The following is a 24035-nucleotide window of genomic DNA, read 5'->3' as shown; positions in this document are numbered from 1 at the left end:
GTGTGTGTGTGTGTGTGTGTGTGTGTGTGTGTGTGTGTGTGTGTGTGTGTGTGTGTGTGTGTGTGTGTGTGTGTGTGTGTGTGTGCGTGCGTGCGTGCGTGCGTGCGTGCGTGCGTGCGTGCGTGTGTTGCAAAAATTAATAACTGCAGAACTGTGTCGAAGAGAGCCCCGATTTTGCATGTGGGCTATACATAAGCTGTATTTGCTACTTCGCGATAATTTTTTGTATTTTGTAAGATATTATGACTACATTTTTATCATATCTTAATTGATCTCGTTTGTGCATAACCATTTATTTTTTGCGTGATGTTTCGTTTCTCTCTTCTCTTTTTCGCTTGTGTCCACTCCTGCATGGGTCCGAAGAAGGCCTGCAGTACGTATAAATGAAAAAAAAGAAAGCAAAGAAAAAACACATTATAATGAAAAACAGAGCACTAGCTGATTATGAGACTACATACAGCTTATAGAAAGATAAAGCGAAAATAATGTGGTTTCGACATATTAAAATAGGTATAGGTTTGTTCGAGATGTATGGAAAAGTCAAGTTTCAAGAAATGTAAATTATGTAAAAGGCACATTTTATTAAACGAAAACGAAAAAGACAATGTTGATAACAAAAACACAGGCCACGAAGAAGATAAATGTGCACTACGAAAAATAGATACTGTAAAACGTAAAGAATATGAAAGAAAGTAGCAGGCGCCGCTTCAGCTCATATAGTCATTCTATAAAAGTTCTGGACACTGCCATCAGCGACAGGCAGGCAATTTAATTTCCGACTTATTTCGAAGACAACATCGCACTTAACAGTATGGATCGAAGCATGTTACATAAGGAGGGCAGTGAACTGTCAAAGATAGCAATGTGCTCAGAAGAATAATTGTATGTTTTTGAACGCGTTTTATTGTATTTTTTCCTCGGGTTTTGTATATACAGGGTGATCAAAGTTGTTAAGTCGACAGGCGTTTTAAAAATTAGGCGCTTAGATGCATGTGAAGACGACCTCTACAGTAAGGTTATGCGCCCAAGGGGACACAGAATGAGGTGGTAATTAGTGATGTCGGTGGCTTAATTAATTAGAATTGAATAATTAACTTTTTAGTGGCTGCAGTAAGCAGACATGTTTGTATTGAAAAGTTAGACGCAATCGTGTATCTACACAGTTTCATTTGGCAGAATTCTTCTAGCGCATCCGTGCAGCGAGATATCGAACTGCGAAGTTTAATTGCCATTGGCATAATTACGCATGCAAGACAGTGAGGACCGGCGCAAAGCTCCTCCCTTTTGTGACGTGCCTGCTGCTGCGTACGGTGCTTAGTTTGACAACGGGGTGGAGGCATAGGCAAAAGTGATAACTGGCACCCTTTCAGTCTTGGCTTGAGTAATCGCGAACTGCAGTACTCGGAACCGCTACCGAAACATGGAACCGAGCGGCCTGTAATGATGGTAGCAACTGCGATGACGAGATAAGGGAGCCAGCGCTGAAGCCGGGAGGAGGAGGGGGGGGGGGCTATGCGCATGCGTGATGGTGTCTAGACGAGCGGGCATTGTGCTAACCCGGGTTACGCAAAATAAATTGAGTGTTCAATTCTCGTTATTGTAATCTTTATTGAAATCAACAAAGGTGTCACCCATTCTAACGAATTTTTCGCTATGACAGTGTTACAAGAATGACGAGGCAGATACACATTACACTATTTACAGGATGTATTTACAGTAGCGGTTGCAGCAGGGGGGTGAATCTTCCTATACCTCCCATTGGTTCTCCTATAGCAGACGCTCAGTCGACGCTAGCGCCAAGGCGCACTTCAGATAGGCCCTAGCGGATGGATGACGATACTACGGTGGCGAAAAATAAAAAATAAAAGCGGTGCTATTTTTTTACCCTCTCCCTTTTGCTATAGCACTTTTTTTCTTCCCTTTTTTATGATGACGTTGTTCCGCTCGTTTCTCCTTTCCCTCTTGACTATCCTATCCCTCTCCCATGCCTCGCCTCACCCTCCCCTCATGCCTCGCGCAATGCTCTTTTTTTTTAATTTCTTTAGCTGTCCGCGGCGCGCTCTTTTTTTCTTTCTCTCTCTCTTTTCTTCTTCTTTTGTCGCGGGCGTTATCAGACGCACCGCCGGACCGAAGCGCGCGCTCCTCTCCTGTCCGGCCGTGCATTCATGCTGCGTGCTTGTGCGCAGTGGATTCTCTTTGCGTTTTCATGCACACAGTCGCGTTCATTATTACAATCAAGCAAGCGTGTGCCCAAATTGTATTAAGAAATAATTCCACTTACAACACAACAGTTCTGTGGACTCACTTTATTGTGTTCGTTTGCGAAAACCAGAATTGGAGCAGACAGTGCAACACACTATAGAATGCAACAAAACGCGGATGGTGTTTCTTGTACGCACATGCAAAAAAAAAATTTATTGTAATTGCGCTAATGGCCAATGCGCAGAATAGCTTCTCACTGCCTGCTTCTCGCTCGGTCCATAAAATCCACCTCCGTGAAGTGCGCCGAGCATATTCTGCGGTTGTTGACTTTGTCTCTGGGCAAACTGATTAGGTCCATCCTTCCAGCGTAGGTTAAAAACGCTTCCATCCTGAAGAACAGTGAAGGTCACAAATTATAACATCGCAGTTGGAACATACAAAACTGAGCTCGTTTCGCGTCGCGGCAGAGTACTAGTTGTGATATATCAACCGTAATTCTCAGAAAGGCATTTTAAACGATGTCGACCAATTAGCTAGAAATAAGTGCAAAGCGCACACCTACACACGTCTTCCTTGCGATACGCACAGGTGGTACTATATTTATAAGGAGCTTTATGTTCACTGCTTGTTGACATAACGATTTACTGCATCGTTGTAGTGTTTTCAAATCAGCCAATTGTTGCCTCACCACCGGACAGCCATGTACGACTGCGCACAATTACTATCACAAATAAAAACCGGGAAGTAACCTGCACAGTGCTCACCTGTTGTCTTTAGGGATGCGGTAGAATTTGACATCGCATGGCTCACTTCGTCTTGATGTGTTCGCACACCACTGAACCACACACGAACAGCGAGAGCTGCGCGATATTGCGGGGAAAAGCCGACAAACGTGCAACGGTAGGGTACCAAACGGACCACACTGCTAGCGCGGAAGGCGAAAACCGCAAAACTGATCGCACAATGCCAGAAAAAAAAAAAAATGCTGACGTTTTGGCCGTTATCAGCACGGCCGGCGACGAGCGCGGGTCGTGCCAGCCGCGCCGCCGATAGTTGAAGGCGAGAGAGAAACGACAAAGTTGAGAGAGGGTTGACAAGAAAAAAAAAAAAAGGAAAACGCGATTTTGGTTTCGCACCCATCTCGTGGATGGCGCTGCAATTCGCGTGGACAAAAAATCAGCGGAGTTTCCGAGGCCTGGTTGCAGCACTAATCAGTTCAGTTCACAGCCCGAGCGAAAATCACTTCGCCTTCTTCGTTGGGCGACCGCGCGCATCGTCCAAGCGACCAGCTAATATTGATGTAGCACTATTTGAACGTCGTCGTTGTGCTCATGCACAAATTTCACGTCTTTATGGAAACCCATTGAGATATCAGTGCTTTAAAAAATGTTCAATATGCTTTCCTTCCAAAGCAACGTAAATCATAAACCGCTCTCTCACTGACTGGGTAACTCTGCGCAGTACTTCTGGTCTGATGCTTGCGCAGGCAGATATTATCCTGTTCTTCATGTCATTAGTGTCAGTTGGCTCTGTTGCAAACACTCGATCTTTCACGAAGCCCCAAAGAAAAAAAAAATCGAGCGGAGAAAGGTCAGGGGATCTTGGTGGTCAAAACATCGCTCCTGCATGCCCAATCCACTGTCCTCGAAAATGATTGTCCAACCAGCTCTTTGCAGAGGTGGAGAAATGCGGTGGGGCTCCGTCATGCTGGAACCATACTTTGCGCAGGTCATTCAGGGGGAGATCAGAGGCAAAGTTGTCGACGATAACACTAAGTATTTCTTGCGTGTCTTACTGAGGTTTTTCGAGGTTGCCCTCGAAAAAATAGGGTTCAATGATCCGGTCCACGAGTATGCCACACCACACATTCACACTCCAGCGAACTTGGTGCTTGTGTTGTCGCAGCCAGTGTGGGTTCTCTTGTGACCAATAATGGGCATTGTGAACATTCACGGTGCCATTCCGGCAAAACCGAGCCTCATCTGTCCACATCACTCGTTGTAGGAAGTCATTATATTCATCAATATTGATGAGGCCCCAATTGCAGAAGTCCAGCCGCCTTTCGAAGTCTGCCTCACTTAGGTCCTGGTGAAGGCAAACATGTTAAGTGAGAAATGTTAGGTAAAGTTAAAGAAATGTTAAGTTGTAGTGACTAAAAAAAAAAGACAGACTTATGCAATTTTTTTTTTCATAAGAACGAGTAATGATTGGAACAGCCTGGCCTTTCGTATACAAGTATATCAGACCCTGGCATCTTTAAAAGCGTAGCAACTAAAGTATTAATGTCTTAGTTCTTGTATAATACTAGGTAACTATTTTAATGTTCTTTTTTGTTTATAGTGTGTTTACCTCCTTTGTCTCTGAAGTTCCTTTTAAATGAAATAATTTTTTGTTCAAATTATATTATTGCTGGTGTATGTATTTATTGCATTGCCCCTCCCCTCTGAAATGTGTACGTCTGTATTCCCTGAGTGTAATTAGACAAACAAACAAACAAACAAACAAACAAACAAACAAACAAACAAACAAACAAACAAACAAACAAACAAACAAACAAACAAACAAACAAATAAATAAATAAATTATTCGACCATCAATAGATTAAAGGAAACATACTTGTTAACGACGTTTGTGCACATACAGAATACGGAAATCAACAGACAAAAGGACAAGTCCACAATAAAACAAATCATCTCTATGAAAAGTCTACAGGCATTGTATAGAGTGTCAAAGTTAACTTTTAAAGGCAAGCATGGGCGATGCGCTTGCCCTGAATATTACGGTGTGTCACTCGTATAGGCTTAAATGAAAAGCTTCAAAGGGTGAGGAATGCGTTGGTCATTCATGTTGTTATTCGGCTCCGCGAAATGTGAAGCTTCTTAATTTTCTTAGCTCGATCTAGCGCTAGCTAGCCGCGCAACACAGAATTCTAAAGTTTACTACAGAAGCAAGTAAAATGTTACGAGCTATTATTTAGCCTTTGATATTTGTAGAAGCGGCCGACATTTGGCTGTTTCACTTTCAGGAAGGTCAAATCGATACGGACGCCATCTACCGCTCCGATGAAAAAACCGCAGAGGCAATATCGTGAAAAAGCTGCTGCGCATAACCTTCTGGTATCTGTAACCTCCCTATGGGAACTGGAGCCAAGTTCACGAACTGTTTCGTTCATAAGCGCTCTTTGCCACTTTGCCGCCTTCGTTATAATTTGTCCAGCATCAACATTGGCCGAAATTCGCTCGGCCAATGTTACGAACAGTTCTGGCGTAAGAACTTTGTATTGCGATAGCAATTATATGGACACTCCAGGCGCATTTCCGCCGTCGGCGTCGCCGTCGCTTTGATGTTCCGTATGAAGTCCAAGTACGATAACATCGTAGTCGCGCGCCGTATGCTGTATGTGCGAGTGAAAGCGTGCGAGGTTGCGCCGACGATGGCGGCTCAATCTCGTGCGCGTAAGAGAGGAAAGAGGGGAGGTAGCGCGCCGTCTTCCATCGTGCGCAAGGCACCGGGGGGGGGGGGGGGGGGGGGTCTACTTCAGCGGCGGCAGCGCGGGCCCTATCTTGCAAGCCATCTGCAATGGGGACAGAGTGCGCCGAGTGCTGATAGCTTTGTGCGTGCTGTTTTTTCGCCGCTTAGTTCACGTTGAAGCGGGTGACACCATGCTTGTTAATTTAGTTCAGTCAGCGAATGTTTCCAAGTTTATATGGCTCATAAAACTACTATCCTTACTTACTTCGTGTAGCTGTCTAGAGAGAGAGAGAGAGAGAGAGAATAAACTTTAATCGAAAGAGCACGCGAGCGTAGGTAGCTCCTCCGCTCTGCAGTGGGTGGCCCCCTCAGTCCAGGAGTCCAGCGGCCTTAGCCGCCCTTCTCGCTCGGCTGACCAGGTTGAACTGGTCTGTCGAGTCGGAGCTGGACAGCGCTGCCTCCCATTGCCGTGTGGTGGGGTGTGTTATGGGTGTGAGCTGTGGTGTGTTTGCGCAAGCCCATACCATGTGGTAAAGCGTTGCACATTGCTCACAGTGTGGACATTTATAGGAATACGGCGCAGGGTGTATACGGCGTGGTAAAGGCTCAAATGTGGATATGTGTTTGTTTGGAGTGTTCGCCATATTACGGCTTCCTCTCGCGTCAGAGCATTATGCGGTGGGGGTAGTGTTCTTCGTGAAAGGCGATAGTGTTGTAGGATGTGCGTGTAGGTTAATGGTATGGGCTCTGGTTGGAACTGCTCGGCGCGGTCATCTCGCGGCTCCCGGTGTGCATGCGCTCGGGCGTATGCGTGTGCCTGCTGATTGCCGCGTAAGGACTCATGCCCCGGAGTCCACACGATTTGTATCTATGGTGGCAGCTGGTGCGCTCCATTCAGAATGCGATGTGCGGCCCTGGAAATTTTGGCCCTGCAATAATTTCTGCATGCAGACTGAGAGTCCGTCAGAACTATGACGCAATCCCAGTGTGGTCTCGTCGTGATGGCTGACGCTATCGCCAGTTCCTCTGCCTTCGCAGCGCTCACTCTGGAAACCGACGACGCATTTATTTCGGTGCCGTGATTGTCGACTACGCTGGTGACGAATGCGGTGCTTCTTGCGGTACTGGCTGCGTCTACGTACAAGACATTGGGGTTGTTTCCATACTTTCTCGCGAGCGCCTGCGCTCGGGCTTGTCTCCGTCTGATGTAGAAGTTTGGGTGCATGTTCCTGGGAATCGGTGAGACGTGCATAGTTTCTTGTATTCGTGTTGGGATTTTGATCAGTGCGCTGGTCTTCCGTACGGAATATCCAAGACGCTCCAAGACGCAGCGTCCCGCTATTGTGCATAGCAGTCTTTCCTTCTGGCTTACCAGGTAGCTGTCTAGTAATTTGCTATGGCAATCGATTATTCGACTTTCAGGCTGAAACTGCAAGTTTTTTAAATACATACTGGCCTTGGCTAGCAAAACTTCGTAAATGTGCAGAACAGCGATGGAAACTGATGAAGTGTGTGTGTGTGCGTGCGTGCGTGTGTGCTTGCGTGCTTGCGCCGCTTGCTTGCGCCAGCCGCTTGACCACTTACCTGGCGTACGTTCTTTGTGCTTTCTGTACGTATCAAAGAAACCCTCTCGAGCGCCTAAACGAATTTTTTCAACATTTTGGTAATAAATAAAAACGTTTATCTGAGGGAGGGGAGGGCTCCTTGGGAGAAATGATTGGACCCAAACACTGAGAACTTTAGGGGAAAAATGTCGTAGAAATGATTACCAACGTGCTAATTGCCAAGTTGGCTTTCCTTAGCGACTGGATAAAGATGCACCGAAGTGCTAGATCACGAATTACTTTCCTATCAACACCGACTGAATGAACCGATGCCTTCACAGTCATGTACTGCGACTGTGCTTGATGTGAAAGCGCGTACATAAGTTTTAAAACTCAGCCAAAAAAAAAAAAAAAAAGCTCAAATAGATTATGATGCGACCGACAGTGCACGAAGGTATGGTTGCTCTGCACGTAATATTTGGAGCCGAAACCGTTCCACCATTCCGAGACGACATGCGAAGCCTTAGTAATTGCAAAACACGTATTTTCAGAAAACGTTTATGTGCTATAACTATTCGTGTAGAGCCGGTGACAGTGAATCGCTATTTCGGACATATTATTCGCGATGGAATCCAGCCAATGGCAAGCATGCACTTACGAACAAAACGCTTTGGAATTTAGGTTCCACTTTTACCTTATTCTGGAGTGCAAAACTCGAACTGCAACTGCAAACTCGAACCGAGTCATGAGTCACTTCTCGAACTGCAAAAAATGCAGTTTGAGAAGTGACTCATGAATCGTCAGTTTTAGGCAAGCACTGCGACATGCTGGAGTTGACATACAACTAGAAAATCTGCTATTTAGACTGCAGCGGATAAAAAAGAAAAAAAAATAGCGTGAAGAGGCGGGGGCCGTGAAGTGGCATGTGTCAATCTGACACATTTTATTAGCATAGAGTTGTGCAAGACGCTATTACAAAGCTATTCCCATTGATGAGCCGTCCTGCACTTGGCTATGCTTACCCGTGGTTGCCGGCATGTAAAATATGCACGAGATTTCTCAAAGGACGCTTAATAGATGGGTGTGTTCCGATAAGGACAGACTGAGTCCCGACTATTTTTAGTTTTCTGTGAAATTTTGGTATGAAGTAGGAAAACGTTTCTCTAAAAAAAAAAGAACCTTCGTTTTGTGAAACTTAGCAAGGATTTCTTGAAAAATAAAAGATCGTATTTCCCTAAAGGGGGAAAAGAGCGTTTTAATGACTTGCAGACTTGTCAAATTCAAAAGCCTATAATCTAAAATTAACGCATTGTTAACCGCGAATTTTTTTTACCGTAAATCTATACAAGTACTATTTACCCACGGGAAGCAAAATTTATGACACCCAATTTTCTTGAAAAATTTCCAAACTTTGTTTTTGGAGCAACTGGCTCTTCTTTTTTTTTTGCCACTTTAGCCAACGCGATGAAGCTGACTATTTCTGACACATTTTGTGAAGGTTCCTCGCAAACTAAAAAAAAAAGAAGTATACATCTACATGACGTACTTATTTCGTTATAAAATCCCAAAATACCAAGATTACAAAAATAGCGACACTTGCTACATTTTAGAGACGTTTAAGAAAAAAATCATCGCCGATTTTTATGAAAGTTTATAGAATACCCACCCAGGACTGGTAAATCTAACACTGCAAAATCATATTGCATTATTTTATTTTAAGTGAGAAAATTGAGCCTATTTTAAGACCCATCTATGTTCATCCCAACGATGTTGTCTCGTTCTAATATTAAAATAAAATTATGGGGTTTTACGTGCCAAAACCACGATCTGATTATGAGGCACGCCGTAGTGGGGGACTCCGGGAAATTTGAACCACCTGGGGTTCTTCAACGTGCACCTAAATCTAAGTACACGGGTGTTTTCGCATTTCGCCCCCATCGAAATGCGGCCGCCGTGGCCGGGATTCGATCCCGCGACCTCGTGCTCAACAGCCCAACACCATAGCCACTGAAGCAACCACGGCGGGTCTATTTGCAATGCTCCCCGTGTACATGAACGATGCAGCAGCCTAGTGGGAAAGCGCGATGACGTCACTGCAGCGGATGAGCCAGCTGGGTATGTTCAGATGAGGACAGTCGCAAAACGGGTCCCGAATATTTTTCATTTTCACTTAAATTTTTATATTAGGCACAACAATCCTTCCAAACCGCAATACTGCGACTACGTTTTCAACACACATTTTTTTTTCACACAGAAGACATCTTAACTGAGACAAGGTGCAAAAATCTCGTTATCAAGTCGCAAAACGTTGCAAGCTTTAAAGGAGCGTTGTATAGAGAACACAGTTTTCTAAACGTTACCCCTTTTACTCCAGATCTATCCCACCTTTCAAATGAAATTAAGGCAAACTGAATTTAACATAATCTTCGCCCGACAATACGCGAAAGTTAGAGGCCTAATTGGACGTTTTTTTTATTAAGGCGCCTTGAAATAAGGGTTCAACTTCAAATGTTCTTTTTTTTTTTTTGCTCCGTTGTTCGTTAAGTGCTACACAAATTACAAAATAATGTGTTCATCAGTTTCTTGGTTTTGCTTGAAACTGCATGGATGGCAAATTAGGAAAAAATGGCACGAAAAGTTAGGTTTCCGCCAATATTTTTTCTTTAAATAAAAAAAAATTCCAACTTCTGTAAAATTACTTGAGGACTATCTCCTGATGAAGTTCCTGCAAAAATGTGTTGCTATATTCTATTAATAATAAACGTATTTGATGTAGACGAGGAATTTTGATCCGCTTGACTGTTCAACGGGGTAAGTAATTATCATGGTCAACGGTGTACTTATCCAGATTTCGTTTATAAAGCAACAAACTTCACGGTGACCGGACTTGATTACAATAATGCGCAGACAGCCCGAGCATTATCGTAATACGGGGTTATTTAGAAGCTATCACGACGCTCATCGAGGTTGACCAATTTATCGTTCGCAACGTGGGTTGAAAGGGAGGCTGTGAGGAAGTCATATGAAAGTGCAAGAACCACAGCTTCAGGTTTAGGACTTAGAGTTTCTTTGCGTTATCTACAGCCAGTAATACTCAGTCGGGCAAGCAAGTTCTGCCCGACTTATTATTAGCCCTACAGCGTCACCTTGCGCCAGGTCAGGGGCAAGGGCAGTGTGAGACAGTCAGGTCTGCACAAACAGCTGCGATAGCTGACGGCGCAATTTTTGTACTTTTCTCTCATCATAGCGCTACGGCATTGTGTCTCATTTGATGCGCCGAAAAATTCTCTCAAAAATGCGTTTATTTATGCTGCTGGGATGCTCCTGCTCCTGGGTATTGCAGCCCTTACTTTTAAAAAAGAACATTCGCTTTTTTTTTTCTGCACCGTGTTGAGATTATATTAAATTCAGTTTACCTTAATTCCGTGTGAGAGGTGTTACAGGTATGGAGTAAACGTGCTTACGTGTAGAAAACCGTGTTCTCTATAACAAGCGTTTTTAAAGTTGCAACTATTTGCAACTCGATAACGAGATTCTTGCACCTTGTCTCAGTTAAGATTTTTGTGCGTGAAAAGTAGTCGCAGTTCCACCCCGTGGAACTGCGACGACTTTTCCAACATATATATATATATATATATATATATATATATATATATATATGTTGGAAAAGTAGTCGCAGTTCCACGGGGTGGAAGGATTGTTGTGCCTAATATAAAAATTTAAGTGAAAATGAAAAATATTCGGGGTCCGTTTTGCGACTGTCTTCATCCGAACATACCCAGCTGGCTCATCCGGGGCAGTTGCGTCATCGCGCCTTCCCGCTAGGCTTGTGAATCGGCCATGTACACGGGGACCATTTCTGATAGCAGATGTAATTAGAGATCATTACCAGAAATAAGTTTCCCCGACTAGTCTTAAAAAATTGCTGTACGCGCTCCCGCATGCTCGCTACATCAACGTATCGTAGAAGGAATACGGATGCGGGAGCCCTGAAAACTCAAGCTCAACTCATTTCATGGCTAAAAAGAGGCGAAAAGGCACAATCTCAGTCACTCTTCTTTACTGCAACAAAAATAATGAGTTCAAAATTTAATATGAGTGTGATGTTTATTTAAATATTAGAACGAGACACATCGTTGGGATGAACATAGATTGGTCTTAAAATAGGCTCAATTTTCTCACTTAAAATAATGCAACATGATTTTGCAGTGCTAGATTTACCAGTCCTGGATTGGTATTCTATAACTTATTCACAATAATCGGTGACGAATATTTTGCTTTAAACGTTTCTAAAATGTAGCAATTTCCGCTATGTTTGCAATTTGGCATTATAGGGATTTTACAACAAAATGAATACACGCTGCAGCTGCATTTTTTTTTAGTTTGCGAGAAAGCTTTTAAAGATTTGTCAGAAATACTTTTCAGCTTCATCGCCTTAGTTGAAGTGGCCCCCCCCCCAAAAAAAAAACCCTGATTTCGGGGTCAGTCAGAGGCAGTTGTTCAAAAACCAATGTTTGTAAATTTTTCAAAAACATACTGGGGGTGACACAAATTTAATTTTCCTGGGCCAATAGTATTAGTGGTGTAGATTTACCTAAAATATTTGGTGGGGTACAATGCATTAATCTTAGAGTGATAGGCCTTCGAATTTGCAAAATCTGCGAGTCATTAAAACGCTCTTTTCCACCTTTAGTGAAATACGATTTTTTTTTTCAAGAAATCCGTGCTAAGTTCCGTAATACGAAGGTTGATTCTTTAGAATAGTAAGCTGTTGGGCTAGTTGGTCAGGAAAGACGCTGTATTTCCTGTCTTGGTCTCTCTTTTCTCGCAAACCTTCTGCGCTCCCCTTTGAAAAATAGGGTTGATACCTTTTTTTTACAGATACATTTTCCTACCTCATATACATATTTCGCTGAAAACTAAAAATAGTCGGGACCCCCCTTAGTCTGTCCTTATCTGAACATACCCAGATGCCAAATCGCACAAAAGCTTAACGCTAACCCCTTTTTTCTGTTATCTTAAAACTCGCCCCTACAGGCGTTCCATGAGATGAGTCAGCAAATTAGAGATTATTGTTTCACTTCTTCTTTCGTAGCGGGGGATTTTTTACTAGCGCGACAGCGAGCTAGTGTGCTCCAATGGTGTTTATGTTGAGTGTACGGGACTTAGAATACTGACGCATATTTTCGAAGTCGTAGAATCTCTACCATACACTTCTCGCACGTAAACGAATGACTCATAGCAAGTACCGAACGCTAGAAAACACTTTTAAACACTGGATACAATAGTTGGTCTCGAAACGTCGAAGCTGCCATGGCGTCAGCGAAATTATCCTTACGCCATGACACTACTGTGCAAAACTTAGTTACGTCGTGTAGCAGGCAGGCTAGGTATGATGACGTCGCTCATAAAATAAAAATAAGAAAAATGGGAAGAGTGCTGCGCACCTGTCTTCTGCCTGAGCTCGGGTGCGGCAGCCGCTGCTAATCGCAGGAACGGAGGGAGTCAATCTATTATGACGTCATGACGCATCCTCCCCCTGGATATCGAAAGCAAAGCTGCTTCGTAGAAGCAGGCACAATAGTTAGGGTTCAGCGTTGTCGGTTTTTATTTTCGCCAGATTTGGCGTAGTTTGTTGGGTCTCTATTTCCATCGGAAAATGTTTTCGGTGAATATATTTTCCACATGAGTTTGACCAACTTTTCTCGGTGGTTACTTTTTTTTTTTTGCCTCGAGCTTACCACTTTTTCTTTTCGCTGGATATGCTCTTTAACACCGTTGTTGTATACAATGCACAGAATACCAAGTTTTTGAGAAGAAGTATAGCAAGACTAAAACAGCATACAGCGATGCGTTTATGCAGGAGTTAGCTGTGAAGGTATTGGGTATTCGAACACAAATAGAACGATTCTTTATTTCTAACATTATGAGGCTACAGAGCCGCAACGATTAGTAATAGAGAAAAAGAAATGACTGGGTAGGTGGGATCCCACGTTGCGGTGGGGGAACTTGTCCAGTTCGTCTACCGGAGGAGTCAAAATGCGAATTGTGCAAGAACCCGAGTCAGGGCTGACCCGGGTTCTTGCACAATTGACCCGAGCCCCCTCTGAACACCTCTACATCAATTTGCTTTCATTGAACATTTTCGGTTGAAACCGAATATCTGGGCAAAAAATTTGTGTGTACTTTTTCTCGGTTTGAACTGAAAACGCTGAATGTTGATTGCAGAAAAATTAATTAGGGCGCTTTCAGGTTTTCCAGTGCTTTTTCTGGACCTTTATTTACGCAAAATGGTAGGTCGGAAATCTCATGTCAGTGCTCCTTCAAGTCATGACGCAGTCAGTTTATTATTCGACGAGCGAATTTTCGTAATTTGCTTTGTTAACTTGAACATTTTGTATGTTTTCTGACGTGATTTGCTTACGCAACGCCACGGGAGGGTTGACTTAACTTTTGATGTGGTTTGCAGTTAATATTTCAACACAATGCCCGCACTGATATAGAGAGTTCCACGAAACAGCTACGCAGTATTCGCATTATGTGAGATTCATCAAAGATTATTGACGAATTGGATGATGCTGTAAGCTAAACGCTCTGCCTGCGAGCAGCCTTCTGTAGACGTGATGGCCAGTGTCTCATCTTGAGAGCAAATATCCACGCGTTGTCGATGTAATGCTTCGATAATAACTGTCCAGCGTAGCTATGCTCTGTTTTGGATCCTGAAAAGTGAATTAAACGTTCAAGTACGTCACATACCTCACGTACGTTACCAGTAATGGTTAAGTAAAGGACAACGTCGTTATAATTCATTATGGATTTTGTGTTTAGGCGAAGTTCGCACTTGCCACGGCTCCGACATTGTGCTGCTTTCTTTAGGTTCGATTCTCGACTTTTTAAATGTGAAGAGAAGGACAAGTAATCAAGACAGAATCTCTCAGATTCTTCGCTCCTCGGTATATGGCAATGGCTAGGTATAGTTTGACCCAACAAGGTGTTTCAAGAATGGCTAATTGCAGAGGCCTTGCGGGAGTGCATTATTTGCTGTTGTTAGCCTGAGTAAAGGGCGTGGAGGCCCTCTAAAGCCTCTGAAGTTTCAACATTGTCGGATCATGGGTTACTGCAGCACCGTCACAATGCCTCAAACCTACACCGGTCGCGAGCAACGTTTTCAAGGCGAATTCAGCTTTTGTATCCCGCCGCCCTTTCCCCGGGCGGCTGCGGGAGAGGGTGGCTGGACAGGAGGCTGGTAGTCGCCCTCCACGCTGGCGCCTAGCATCATTGGAATCAACACACATATGACGGAACGGCTGGTACGTTATAGGCACCTATACTACCGCTGCAGATATGCTGGTGAACGGCTCGGTTCTCTATGGAATTACGCGATCAAGCAACACAATCTACCTAGATATCATCGCTACAACAAATATACGCCATCAAGCGCATCATTCTTTTCATAAAGCGAATATATTTCTAGAAGCATTCGGCTATTCGCTTATACATTGACGATCATGGTCGATGGCTTCCGCATTTCTTAAATTTTTTTTTTTGTAGCAGGAGGTATCAGCTGCATTTGAACACTTTCTTAATCTATTGATGACGCTCTTCCGCTGTCGCTAAACTCTTAACCTTCTGCGTCACACGCGGACTTCATTATCACACAATGAAAATATATGCATCCTTCGCAAGCAGCAGTGCGGCTACTTTTCTTCTTGATCGTTCTGGCTATCTGTATGCTAAAGGTACTCCTAAAGCTCGTCAGATGAAGTAGCGGCTTTGACATATGTAACAGACAATGAAGAACAGGAAAGCGCAGAGGAAACGAATTGTTCTTAAAAATTGAATTGTAGAAATATTTACGGACGAGGATTAAACTTGCGATCAGCTGCATATTCCTAATAAAATGAAGTAAATGAATGTGAAAAAAAAATCACGCAGAAACTCCGCCGACGGTTGTTTAATATGCGTAAGCATTGTGCCACTTGCTCATCTCCACGCAGCCCGATGTCATTATCAATGTTATGAAACTTGATCTGGCCGGCTAGTACAAACGACAGCGTTGCGGCGACGCGAACTGGTGCGGACGGCGGCGCAAGGTTCATTGATAACGCAAGCAAAGTACTGCAGGTGGTGGTGCCAGGTGCGCGGATGACGTGTCGAACCATTATGAACCATGATCAAAAGACTCCGGCGGTGGCACAGACCGATCAAACGTACTCTGTCACAGCCACGCGGACCGTATCGTGAAAGCGATCTGCAAAGCAGACACAACGTGCCGACTTCTGATAGCTCCGCGCGCTGTGTTTTCGCTGCTTCGTTCGTGTCGAAGCGACCGGCAGCACGAAGGTATAAAGTCGCTCGCCGCTGCGGGCTCTATCTTGAAAGCGATCGTCTTACGGGTCGGACGGACGGACAGTTTTCTCGTTGGGTAAGCATAGAAATGCTTACGCATGAAAAACAATAATGATAATTCGTGGATGTATGCCAATCTGAGCTACTGATACATCAAAGACAGCGAAGCTGATAAGCGAGTTCTCAAACCCGTCGTAAGTACTAGGTGTCTATTTGGTGGTTGTTCTTAGTGGTGATTCATCACCGACGCCCTGGTCATATGGCTGCTTCAGGGCTCCCACGCAGGCTGCGTTGCTGACTGCTCTTTACCTACGCAGCCGTACACACTAGCTGACATCTAACGTGGAGCCGGTAATACACGACGGGAGAAACAAAAATCGCATAGTACTGGCTATATAAAAACCGCGCAAGGAAGGTGTTTTCTATTCGTGTGAGGCATACGCGAGGTACCTTTTATTAATACTACAGCATTATAAGCCCCATTACGCGAAAATCCGACGTAGTCGGCGTGACCGAAATGTGGTACCAAAATGGCCGACGGCGTACAGAGTAAAAACACGACAAAAAACACTCGAATTCACGTCAGATTTCTCAGGGTGGTTCCTGTAAACAACGTAAATTACTGTCCTTTAAAAGAAAATTTGATAAATTTTGGTCTGGGTAGGAATCGATCCCAGGTCTTTGGGGTGCAAGACGAGCACGCTTCCTCGACGCCATGGAGGCTTTTTTTTCTTTATATAATCTTTTTTTTTCTAACGCCATGGAAGCTCCACGGCTCTGGCTGACTAAAGGTGTGCCTTGTGTGTGCGTCATTGCACACGTCATGTCGCAGCCATCTGGCTGACTGAAAGTGTGGCCTAGTGCGTGCTTCGTTGGGCACGTGACGGCGCAGCCAATGGGGAGGAGGTGGCGCCACGTCATGAGTGTATAAAATGAGTATAAAATGGCGCAGTTAGAACGCAGGCAAGAGCTTGCGCGGAAAGAAACATTTCACCAAAACGTTTTGGTGAAACATTTCACCAAAGAAAGGAACATTTCACCACTTAATGCTTTCGCATTCCCACACGTAAGCATTCTCAAGTGTCCCTGGCGATTTTTTTTTATAGTCGCCGGTAATTCCGTATTAAAGCAAAAATTAGGGACTCCGGCGGAGGTTGCGTTGCTGATTGATACCGAGCACGCCGCCTCACGAAAACGGCCGTAAAACTCGCCTTAACAGCTTCATTGTAAAAATGGCTTGCCACCGCTGGGGGCCGAACCCACAACCTCCACATGACGCGTGTGCTGTTCTATCAATTAGGCTACTGGAGCAGCTGTCCCTCCATCCACTTTCTTGGGCCTTGATGATGATGATGATGATTTATTGGCATCCTCAGATACGTGCGCGGCTTCAAAGAGCAGCAACTTTGACAGCGAGCTACTTGTGTAAACAAGGTCTCAGCATATCACCAGAAAGATGTGCACTAGTGGCATTCACTCGCAAACCAATGACGCCTTATGCCATCTCAATTAATGGGCGGACCATTTCCTATGTCAGGGCCCACAGGTTTCTTGGCATAATCATTGACCGAGATCTCTGTTGGAGCCCGCACGTGGCCTACATGAAACAGCACCTGACATCAACTTCCCAGTTGTTTAAATGCTTGGCAGGAAAGACGTGGGGTATGTCAGTAGACGCAATGCTGAAACTCTACAGAGCACTCTTTCTCGGTTTTCTAAGATATAGTCTACCTGTACTGAGCAACACTTGCAAGACAAATATTCGTGTTCTGCAGGCAGCACAAGCTCAAGCACTCAGAGTTTGCCTTGGTTTGCCCAGATGCACGTCAACAGAGGACAACTATTGCGATTGCTCGGGACCATCCGATGCAAACTCACATTACGGTGGAAGCCCTGAGAACGCGCATCAGACATTTTGCACGTGCCCCCTATCACCACCTTGCAACACTACCTTCAGACAGGCGCCAAGCATCGTTCTCTAAAACTATCGTCAAGTACAACGACAAACTTCCCTCGGGCTTCAACACTGCATCTAAACCGTCGATAATCCCTTGGTGTCTAATTAGCCCCACAGTACATCTCAGTGTACCAGGAATCAGGAAAAAAATATCTGAGCTGTCGTCGCCTGTGCTGGAACAGCTGTCTCTGCTTCTTTTGCACGAGAGGTATGCGCGGACAGTGTACATATTTATACTGACGGTTCCGCAAACCTCCAGTGTTCGTGCGGTGCTGTGGTTGTCCCAGCGAGAGCTATTACCATCAGCTTTAGGACTGACCACCCAACAACATCGACAACTACGGAACTAGCTGCTCTGCGCGCTGTACTTTGTTTGGTCAATCAGGAACCACCTCGGCAATGGTCAATCTTCAGTGACTCAGAGGCAGCCCTACAATCTGTGCTATCAACTCTGCGTCGCGGAGCATACGAACAGCTCGTATTCGATATTAGATGCCTACTCCTCCATACATCACGTGAGAAAGTATATCACGTGACGTTTAAGTGGCTGCCAAGTCACTGCGGCGTCATAGGGAACGAAGACGCCGATAATGCCGCTCGGGCAGCTCTTGAAGACACACAGGAAGAGGCCATGCCACTTTCACGGTCCGACGCAGCCAGCAGACTTGGAGTGCTTGCACAGGAGATCACGCTCTCTCTATGGTGCACATCAAGCAGCCAGACCAACCGGAGCAATCGTCAATACCACCTGCCCTCTTTGATGCATCTCTGTATGCCAACTGGATTCCGCCGAAGAGAGGCCACTATGCTTTATCGCTTATGGCTAGGGGTGGCATTCACGAAATCTTATTCATTTCTCATTGGAACAGCCGACAACGCTCTTTGCAATGCCTGTCTTTGCGAGGAGACGCTAGAACACATTCTATGTGACTGTCCGGAATACAACGTTCAGAGGCAGTCCCTGGCGTCCGCTCTAGCTCACCTTGACAATAGACCAATGTCAGTTGAAACGATTCTCACATGTCGTCGAAAGAAGACATCGCAGCTGAAGGTGACGAAGGGACTACTTAGGTTTTCGAAAGAAACGGGCTTGGACAAGCGGCTGCTGACAGTGATGTCATGTACCACGCAAGAGTGACGGACTGTGACTGACGGTGTGTGTGCTGTGTTATGAGCTCTCTCTCCTCCCCATATTTCCTTCCCCCTCATCCCGCTCCCATGTGTAGGGTAGCAAACCGGTTGTGCTAAACTGGTTAACCTCCCTGCCTTTCCTTCTCCACTCTTTCCTTCCTTCCTTCCTTCCTTCCTTCCTTCCTTCCTTCCTTCCTTCCTTCCTTCCTTCCTTCCTTCCTATACATGATTTTCGTTCTAGCATTTTTGTACACATATTGTTAATCTTTTTTCTCTTCCTCAAAACTTCTCTATTTACCTTCTACCGCTTACATATGCATGTAACGGATCCGGTGGTATCAGTCTCTTCACTGCTTTTTTCCCACCAATATTCCAAACGTCTCTTGCGCATCTGGACTGCTGGCCGATTGATGCTTCTATCCTCTTTGAACCCCAGCTCTCCTACGGGTCTTACTGGGTGAATACTTTCTCAATCCATTAGGATGTGCTCCGGAAATGTGCTCCGCAGCAGACACAAGCCCACCTTGTTGCGAAGATTTCTTCCGGTATGTTTTTGTCCTGAGGTAACCAACTCGAGCTTCAAATAGCAAGGCACGCCCTTTATGTTATCGTACAGATTTTCCCTTCTAATTCTTTCTTTCCATTCTTGTAATTCTCCATGGACTTCTGGTTGTCCCATTACACTTTCAATTACCCTGTACTTGGTTGTGGACTATCTTGGCCTCTTCTTCCATTCTGTGTCCACGCTTTTCAGGTACAGATACTGGTCCGCCCATTTATTTTGATCCATGTTCCTGAGTCTTTCTTCAAAACTAATTTTGCTCAGCGCTTCTCTGACTTCAAAACAGGCCCAACCCATATCACCCTGCACAGCCTCAATTGCGATTTTATCGTGTGCTCCCAAAGCCAACCGGCCTACCAGTCTTTGGTTGACTTCCAACCCCGACAAGATATCAAATTTTAAGCACATAGTGGCATTTGCGAATGTTAGCGCTGGCACCATTACTCCTTTCCAGATTGCACGCATCACCTCATATTTATTGTGGACCTAAAGTATTCTATGTTATATTATTGCTGCATTCCGCTTCCCCTTCATTTTCAGATTTTCTTGGTGGGCGCTTGAGTAAGTCTTTCCTACGTGTATGTATACGCCGATATATTTATATTGCTTGAATATGGGTATGCCTTGCTGTTGAATTGACACCACGTAGTTACTCGTCTCTTCATTAAAGATCATTATTCCCGATTTCTCTACGCTACACTTAAGGCCTAGATCTGTCGCTGCATTGCCACACATAATCACAAGTCTCTGTAAATGTCTTGCATTATCCGCTAGTAGCACTATGTCGTCCGCATACATCAGTCCGGGGACCTTCTGTGGTACCATTTGTCCATTACACATGTAGGATAAATAAAACCCTAATTCACTGTTTTCCAGTCGTCTTTCTATGCCCTTAACATAAAGCATTAGCCATAATGGAGACAGAGGACATCCTTGCTTCAGTCCTAGGTGGAATTCTACCACTTCATTACATTTTCGGCCTTCTCATACAATTTGTACTCGGTTGTCTCTATATATCTCTCTCAACCGCTCCCAAAATCGTCATCTGTGTATTCCTGCTTGATAATATCCCATAACAATTCCCTGTCTATGCTATCGTAGGCTCCCTTAATATCTAGAAATGCTATCCGTAAAGGTCTATTCTGAGCTACTGAAATCTCTATGCAATGAGTTAGTACAAACATATTATCCTCTAAGCGTCTGCCTGGCCTGAACCCATTCTGTAGTTCCCCCAATACATCGTTTGTCTCCACCCACTTCAACAGTTCTAATTTTATGGCTTGCATTGCCATTCACCGACGTTACTGGAACTGGCCTGTACGAGCTCGTCTTATCCTTATCTCCTTTGCCTTTGTAGATGAAATTCATCTTGCTTTCATACCATCCAATCGGAATTTTCCTCGTTGTAATCATTGGCTCTATGGCATTAATCAGCAGTGCCTTGCTCTTTGGACCCAGCTTTTTGATTAGCAGTATTGAGATTTCATCGGGTCCTGCGGCCGTGTTATTAGGGGCATTTTCTTCTGGTTTATTCCAGTAAAATATTTTTGTGCTAAATTTTATCTCTCAGGCTTGTCCGTCGTTGCAGTATTTGTTTGAGTCTTTAATACTCATTCTTGGGTGCCGAAATTATCGCTTATAACGTCACTGATATACCGCAGCGCATCGTCTCCTTCGAAGATGTTACCGTCTTCATCCCTTAAAGCCGTTCGCGCCTTGTGAGTCCTAGCCAGCACCACTCACGACCATCGTGGCGGATGTGGAACATCCTTTCAACCGCAGGCGTCACTTGGTACCCTCGTGCCAATAACGCCAATAAACCCTCGCATGCTACCTTATGACTGAGATGGTTGTCAGAGTGGGGATCCTCGTTATGCGATGAGCGAGAACAATCAGGGAAATCGGCGGGGCTCAATTTTTTTCGTAACAATCATGTGAAACGAAGCCAAGGAAGGCGTAAGGGAAATGAACTGCTTTTTAAATTTGAATTGCAAAAGTAATGGCGAACGAAGATGAAATTAGCGATAAGCTTCATGTCCTCAATAAAGGAAAATGTAAATGTAAGCCGAAGAACAGACAACTTGCCGCCGGTGGGAGCAGAACACACCCACAACTATAACACTCCCAGGGCTAAGCTTAGTACGTGTACACAAACACCAAAGAAAGTATACGGGCGTGTAACAACGCGGCGTAGTTCAACTGGTACAGCATCGCAGGCGTCACGAGGAGGTTGTGGGTTCGGCTCTCACCGGTGCCAAGTTGTTTTCCCTTCCACTTTAATTTTTTTCTTTTTCTTTATTCAAAATATGAAGCCCATCGCAGATATAGTCCATATTCATAATTATATCTACAATTCGATCAAAAAATTGTTCATGTCCCGTGTGCTTTCCTTGCCTTCATAGTGTGTTCGGTTCTTATGGTTGTTGCAAGAAATCGAGCCTCACGGTTCCCCTGATCCTTCTCGTTCATCGGAGTTGAGTTCCACTGTGCCGCGTAGTGAAATTATAACTATGCCGTTTATGCATTCACACACATGCATAAAATTTATTCAAAATAAGCACAGAAGCTTTTAAAATAGATATTTTACGATGGAACTGAATCTGTATTTGTCATCAGAATCATTAAGAATGCAGACAGGTTACTTCTTACTCGGAGACGTGAGATTTGACGAGGCATTACTATATTTATAACTGTTGTTGCGTAAATACGATATCACGTTGCGTCTCAGTGTGCTTGCAAATAATGTCATAGGTCTTTAAGACGTAAATGAGGGGGGGGGGGGGGGGGGACTGATTACATCGCTAGCATGTATTTTACACATAGTGAAAGTCGCGAAATTGGAGTAGCGTCAGTGAAATACACATTGCCGAACCAACTTCTGTTTCACGAACAGCTCCTGAGCAAGCCTACCGAGTGCAACTGACGAGAATGTGGAAACCAGCGCCTATTGTTTGAAAGTGGCGCACAAACAATCCTTAACTTGACTACCTGCCTCGTTTGTAAACAAAACAAAAATGAGCTATCCCCTCGATAAGTTTCGATACACAAAATGCTTTTCGTAATACTTAAGCAACATATAATTTTTCTTCGCTATCCTGGGGGCTAATCCACAAAGATTTTCTTTCGTACGCACTCTCTGCCATTACATGGCCAACCGCCTTCGCTAATATTACGTCCAGTATCAAGATTGGTTTAAATTTTCTCTTAGGAACAATTTTAGCGTAAAAAGTTTTTTTTAAATTCGGGCTCTGGCGGATTTCTGCAAAAGCGTGTAATTTTTCGTATTGTCGGCAATTTAAGGTTAATGTTGAGTGATATTTAAAAGCTGCACTCCACTGGGCGAAGCTAAGGAGTAGCAATATTTTTATCTTCTTTCCATCACCTACGGACATCTTTGGCAGCACGTAGTAAGCTGTACAACGCCGCACGGTGCGCAACATAGGTAGGTATTTGGCCTTGCCCTTCATGAGCCGCCTAACGTCACTATGCCACAGCTGTGACGCGGGCTCGAGCAATTTCGTGATATGCTTCACGTTACGCACAATAGCAGCTAAATACCACAAGGACGCAGCGCGAACATCGGTAAGCGTTATAAAGCTGCCTCTGCCGTGACCTGCTCGCAGGTATCGCACATATCGAAAATGAAAGTCACACTTTCGCGGACGTTTTACCGGAGTCTATCCTTTCCCGCCTTCGGGCGCTAAGCGAATGCCAAATTTGAATATCTCGCTTGCCTTGCCTTTGCAACACTCGCACTGTGGTGGCGCTGAAACACTTTCCACAAGATGGCGTCGTGAGCCTTCGTCACGAACCACTGTCTCTGAAACAATATTTAAAAGAGAGAGAGAGAGAGAGAGAGGAGTTTCGGCAGCTTACAATGCTTGACCCTTGTTGCTCGACACAAGCGGCATCGCACTTTTTTTCGCGGCGGTGGGCAAGTGCTACAAGAGCCGCATGGCAACTGCCGCGAAAGGGCAGCCACGGGAAAGACACTGGCATATGCGCGCGGAAGAAGCCTCCGGCCAGTGGCCTTGTTTTCGTGCCTGTCAAGTGCGTCGACGTTTTTTTTTTTTTTTTTTTTTTCGAAGAACACAAAGCTCACTTTGCTTTGCTTGTCTGTGCTTTCGCGCTCTCGCCGCTGCCGGCTGTTGACGCGCTCGTCGCTTCGTCGCATACCCTTGCCCGTGGGGATTGCTAGAGACCGCCTCCCAGAGGTGTCGCCCCTTTTGTCGCCGACAGGTGCTCCACCCTGACGCAACGCGCAGACACGATTCGCGCCGTGTGGCGGGCGCTCGCCAATGGCGTGTCGGCGGCACACGAGCTACTTGCACCGGGATCCTCCCCCTTTTTTCTCTTTCATCACGACTCTGTGCCTCGCCACGAAAGAAGAAATAAAGATATAAGCTTTCGAAAGAATTAACCGACACAAATAAGAGGGAAAAAAAAAAAAATGTGCGAGGACTCGGCGCAGAAGGCGCTGCGATCGTATCGGGAGCTTCAAGGAGACCTAGCAGGTGATGGCAGGGGCAGACCAACTGTTCCGCAGCACCGTCCCGACAATTTGTCTTCATCATCGGCACATTACTGGACCGGCCCAAAGCATTGTCCAACTGGGCATCCAGCATGGGCGGCCGTCAGCGGACAGGACTGTGCTCATGGTGTCGATGCAGCATAAAATGTGTTCGCAGCCAAGGAGAATGTATGCCGTACCTCTAATGCGACAGTAAAAGTTGATATGTGGTTTTTAACATCGCGAACCAACAAGATAAGAGGCGGGGGGGTCTACGACAGACGCCGTATAGAGGAACGCTGATAGAGA

General features: G+C 44.9%; 1 long non-coding RNA gene across 1 annotated transcript; it reads right to left on the bottom strand.

Annotated features, from left to right (window-relative positions):
• Nucleotides 1-201: 201 nt before the first annotated feature.
• Nucleotides 202-23571, bottom strand: LOC125945751 (uncharacterized). The gene is made up of 3 exons (XR_007467138.1): nt 23093-23571; nt 12665-12775; nt 202-368 (listed from the first exon to the last, which is right to left on the bottom strand). It is a non-coding gene; the product is annotated as an uncharacterized LOC125945751 (long non-coding RNA).
• Between the last annotated feature and the right edge of the window lie 464 nt (nt 23572-24035).

This window comes from Dermacentor silvarum, chromosome 1 (genome assembly GCF_013339745.2).
Source record: "Dermacentor silvarum isolate Dsil-2018 chromosome 1, BIME_Dsil_1.4, whole genome shotgun sequence".
Classification (NCBI taxonomy): Eukaryota; Metazoa; Arthropoda; class Arachnida; order Ixodida; family Ixodidae; genus Dermacentor; species Dermacentor silvarum.
The sequence above is the reverse complement of the archived record's forward strand: the minus strand, read 5'-3'. Positions and strand labels throughout refer to the sequence as shown.